Consider the following 5616-nt stretch of genomic DNA (forward strand, 5'->3'; position numbering starts at 1 on the left):
AACGTCTCCCCGTTCCTCTTTGTTTAGGCAGAAGAAATGTTGGCCGTTCTTATTCTAAACTCTGATGTTGTCAAGCTGAATGTTTTCGATGAACAGATCATTATGAGCCAACTGGCCGATGACACCACCGTCTTCTTAAAAGGTTTAGAACGAATCCCTAAAGTCCCTAAGTATAAATGTATAGAAAGTACTAAATTAAAACATTTCATCCATTACGTTTACATGTGATACTTTGAAACATCAGAATTTGTTCTTTATTATTTTTGTAATTCAATGTGTGTGTGTGTGTGTGTGTGTGTAATGTAAAATGGGAACAGACTGAATAATATATGTTTTATATGAACACTGTCTAATAAAGGTGTAATGTAAAATGGGAACAGACTGAATAATATGTGTTTTATATGAACACTGTCTAATAAAGGTGTAATGTAAAATGGGAACAGACTGAATAATATATGTTTTATATGAACACTGTCTAATAAAGGTGTAATGTAAAATGGGAACAGACAGAATAATATATGTTTTATATGAACACTGTCTAATAAAGGTGTAATGTAAAACGGGAACAGACTGAATAATATGTGTTTTATATGAACACTGTCTAATAAAGGTGTAATGTAAAATGGGAACAGACTGAACAGCGACATCTAATGGCGAGGAACGGGACCGCACGCAAAGCGGGATTAAAACGGGGAGTTTAAAACGCACACACGTTCTGTTTGTACGAATAAAACGCATGATCATAACCTATGTTGTAATAATCTGAGGTGTATTGATCAACAGAAGACACAGGTGGAGTTAAAGGTGTTGATTTAATGGCTTGTTTTACCACCCTGCTAACACAGGGCGTCCGTCCCCCAAAAGAGTCCCCGACTTTAGTTCCGCAGTCGAGCAGCAAAACTGTACCTGTTGTAACTAACAATCAACTAATGTCTGTCTGTCTGTCTAATTATATACTAATTATAAAGAGTATTTACTATAACTTTATAAGACTAATTATAAAGAGTATTTACTATAACTTTATAAGACTAATTATAAAGAGTATTTACTATAACTTTATAAGACTAATTATAAAGAGTATTTACTATAACTTTATAAGACTAATTATAAAGAGTATTTGCTATAACTTTATAAGACTAATTATAAAGAGTAATGAAGCTTTAATAGAAGAGTTCTCAACAGCTTTATTATTTGTTCCTATAACTATATCAGCCTCATTATAACAGGAAATTATGTTACGATGCCTAGCAATTATGTTATGTTAATTACACGTTAGTAGAACCACACACACACACACACACACACACACACACACACACACACACACACACACACACACACACACACACACACACACACACACACACACACACACACACACACACACACACACACACACACACACACACACACCGTGGGGCCAGGAGAGGACGCGTTGTTGAGGAAACTAAACTTAAGCCGTTTCTCAATACCAAGTACGCGGACTACGTTCTCGCGGACTTGGAAGTACGTACTTGGCAAGTCCGGACTTTCAAGTACAGACTTCCGAGAACGCGAGTACGCACCTGCAATTGGAACAGCAGCGGACTCGATGATGCATTCTGGGATATTTAACGGTCCCAAGTCCACACGAGTCTCCTCCGATGCATCCTCGGTAGAACGGCCTCATCGAGAACGCATCGAGAACACACACGGGTTTTACGACAGTACTCGCGTACTTGGAATTGGAACAGTGCTTGGGCTACCACTGATGACGTTTATCGAGAACGCAAGTACACGAGAACACACGAGAACGCAAATTGAGAAACGGCTTCTCTCTCCCCACGCTCCAAATGAGAAACTGGGAGTTAGAGGAAGACATTTTCTCCTCTTCCGTCTGAGGAGGAGCAGAAGGAGGAGGAGGAGGAGGAGGACAGGGGTACATTAGATCCACTCTGAGGAGGAGGAGGAGGAGAGGGGTACATTAGATCCACTCTGAGGAGGAGGAGGAGGAGGAGAGGGGTACATTAGATCCACTCTGAGGAGGAGGAGCAGGAGGAGGAGAGGGGTACATTAGATACACTCTGAGGAGGAGGAGGAGAGGGGTACATTAGATCCACTCTGAGGAGGAGGAGCAGGAGGAGGAGAGGGGTACATTAGATCCACTCTGAGGAGGAGGAGGAGAGGGGTACATTAGATCCACTCTGAGGAGGAGGAGGAGAGGGGTACATTAGATCCACTCTGAAGAGGAGGAGGAGAGGGGTACATTAGATCCACTCTGAAGAGGAGGAGGAGAGGGGTACATTAGATCCACTCTGAAGAGGAGGAGGAGAGGGGTACATTAGATCCACTCTGAGGAGGAGGAGGAGGAGAGGGGTACATTAGATCCACTCTGAGGAGGAGGAGGAGAGGGGTACATTAGATCCACTCTGAGGAGGAGGAGGAGGAGAGGGGTACATTAGATCCACTCTGAGGAGGAGGAGGAGGAGGAGAGGGGTACATTAGATCCACTCTGAGGAGGAGGAGGAGGAGGAGGAGAGGGGTACATTAGATACACTCTGAGGAGGAGGAGGAGGAGGAGAGGGGTACATTAGATACACTCTGAAGAGGAGGAGGAGAGGGGTACATTAGATCCACTCTGAGGAGGAGGAGGAGGAGAGGGGTACATTAGATCCACTCTGAGGAGGAGGAGAGGGGTACATTAGATCCACTCTGAGGAGGAGGAGAGGGGTACATTAGATCCACTCTGAGGAGGAGGAGGAGGAGGAGAGGGGTACATTAGATACACTCTGAGGAGGAGGAGGAGGAGGAGAGGGGTACATTAGATACACTCTGAGGAGCAGGAGGAGGAGGAGGAGAGGGGTACATTAGATACACTCTGAGGAGCAGGAGGATAGGGGTACATTAGATACACTCTGAGGAGGAGGAGGAGAGGGGTACATTAGATACACTCTGAGGAGGAGGAGGAGGAGAGGGGTACATTAGATACACTCTGAGGAGGAGGAGGAGAGGGGTACATTAGATACACTCTGAGGAGGAGGAGGAGGAGGAGAGGGGTACATTAGATCCACTCTGAGGAGGAGGGGGGAGGTTAGGGTATAGGGGAGGGGGAGGTGAGGGTATAGAGGAGGGGGAGGTTAGGGTATGGGGGAGGGTATAGGGTTGAGGGGAGGTCAAGGTTATGGTTAGGGTCAGGGTTAGGGGAGGGGGGAGGTTAGGAGAAGAGGATAGGGGAGGGGAGGTGGGAGGGGAGGGGGAGGATAGGGAATATGGAAGATTAGGGAGGAGGTGAGGGTAGAGGGGGGAGGTAAGGTGGAAGGATGGAGGTGAGGGTATAGGGGAGGGGGAGGATAGGGGAGGGGGGAGGTGGGAGGTGAGGGGGAGGATGGAGGTGAGGGTATAGAGGAGGGGGGAGGTTACCTTACCTTATTAGGGTAACAGGCGTGTGTATAATAAAAATGACCACACAAGCCACACAGCCAGGTCGTTTTAAATGATTTTATATCATAAAACAACATCAGTATACATTTCAACAACTGTGCGCACAGAGAAACAATTCTGGGATGTGAATCAAAAAAAACAACGGTTCATTGTGAGACCATCTGACCCTAACACTGAACCATGAGGAACCCATGAAGGAACCAAGGAACCCTCCAAGGAACCAAGGAACCCTCCAAGGAACCAAGGAACCCTTGACAACCCGTGACTTAAGTCACGTCCTGCGAGGTAGACGTTGAATCCGAAGTCTCCACCGTCCAGCTCTGATGAGGCGCCGTCGGTGGGTCACTGAAATGTTGAAGAGGAAAAACACTAATCGTTAGCCTCGTAGCATGAGCTATGTTGTTAGCCATAGGCCAACGATGTCCATTACGCTACGAGGCTACCGATGTCCATTACGCTACGAGGCTACCGATGTCCATTACGCTATGAGGCTACAATATCAATTATACTATGCGGCTAACGATACAGATAACGGTAAATCCATTATGCATTATCATATCCATTATGGTAAATTATATCCATTATGCTATGAAGCTAACGATATCAATTATGCCAGGAGGCCAACAATGTTGATAACGCTATGATGCTAACGATATAAATGATGCTATTAGGCTAATGATGTTGACTATGCTTTGAGGCTACTGATATTGATTATACTATGAGGCTAATGCAATCAATTATGCTATTATGCTACAATCTCAATTATACTATGAGGCTAACGATACAGATAACGCTATGAGGTAAACGATATCCATTATGCTATGAAGCTAACGATATCAATCATGCTAGGAGGCTACCGATGTCCAGCTAGGAGGCTAACGATGTCCAGCTAGGAGGCTAACGATGTCCAGCTAGGAGGCTAACGATGTCCAGCTAGGAGGCTACCGATGTCCAGCTAGGAGGCTACCGATGTCCAGCTAGGAGGCTACCGATGTCCAGCTAGGAGGCTAATGATGTCCAGCTAGGAGGCCAACGATGTCCAGCTATGAGGCTAACGATGTCCAGCTAGGAGGCTAACGATGTCCAGCTAGGAGGTTAACGATGTCCAGCTAGGAGGCTAACGATGTCCAGCTAGGAGGCTAACCAGATTCCGGGTCTCCCTCCAGATAGGTGGCTCCTCCATCAGCTCTCCTCAGCCAAGGGTTCCTCATCATTTTGTCCATGATTTCTTTAGTTAATACCATGTGTGTTGAAATTGTAAATAATTAGACTTGAAGAAAATACTTTTGTTTGGAGAATTCTAAACTGTTAGTAGTTTATTATTCTTTGGACACCTCGTTTAAATAATTCTGAATCAAAGCGCTGTCTTGAATGTAGAATATAGACATAGAAGATAAATTTCATGTTTTAAACTTCAACATGAAACATGCACACTTGGGAATTTGTAATTCAGGACTATAGTAAAACATTGTGTGAATTTAACAGCATAGCTCTGGTGGTGAAACAATGTAAAAAAATTGTTGGTATTAACCTTCCAAAGACTTGAGCAGTCCCATCGTAGTCCTCGTCTCGCTCCTGGTGGGTCGTCAGCTTCATCTGTTCACAACACAAACACACATTAAAAGGTGTGAGTGTGACCAGCTGTTACGTTTTAGTTGTGTTTTAGTGTCCACCTTGATGTACGCTGGATAAACTACAGTAGTAGCAGCTGATGTGACCGTAATTACCTCAAATCACAGCTTTGGCTAAAATTCACAGAATGAAAAATCTGAAGGAAAAACTAATTAACACGCTCTACGATCGTTAATTTAAAAAGATTGAATAATTAAAAAGAACCTCCAGGTGTCAAGTGTTTGGTGATGGTTACCCTCCGGTCCCCAGTCTCCGGTCCAGCCTGGTGCCCCATTCCTGGTCCAGGGGGATCTGGATACCCTCTGGTCCACAGCCTCCGGTCCAGCCTGGTGCCCCATTCCTGGTCCAGGGGGATCTAGTTACCCTACATTATAATTTAGAGCGAGAAAAGCACTATACACATCCAATGTAGTATTATTATTATTATTATTATTATTATTATTATTATATCACCCTGGTGCCCCATACTGGTCCAGCGGGATCTGGTAGCCTCTGGTCTCCTATGCCTGGTCTTGGGGATCTGGTCACCTGCTGGTCCCCTGCCTCTGGTCCAGGAGATCCTGT

The 5616-nt window shown here is 44.9% G+C and overlaps 1 long non-coding RNA gene across 1 annotated transcript; it reads right to left on the bottom strand.

The window, feature by feature from the left end:
• Nucleotides 1–3635: 3635 nt before the first annotated feature.
• On the bottom strand, nt 3636–5377 carry LOC311338177. Its single transcript, XR_014633147.1, has 3 exons — nt 5288–5377; nt 4952–5016; nt 3636–3765 (listed from the first exon to the last, which is right to left on the bottom strand). It is a non-coding gene; the product is annotated as an uncharacterized lncRNA (long non-coding RNA).
• Between the last annotated feature and the right edge of the window lie 239 nt (nt 5378–5616).

The sequence above is a fragment of the Micromesistius poutassou genome (assembly GCF_964030765.1).
Source record: "Micromesistius poutassou genome assembly, contig: SCAFFOLD_5075, whole genome shotgun sequence".
In the NCBI taxonomy this organism is placed as follows: domain Eukaryota; kingdom Metazoa; phylum Chordata; class Actinopteri; order Gadiformes; family Gadidae; genus Micromesistius; species Micromesistius poutassou.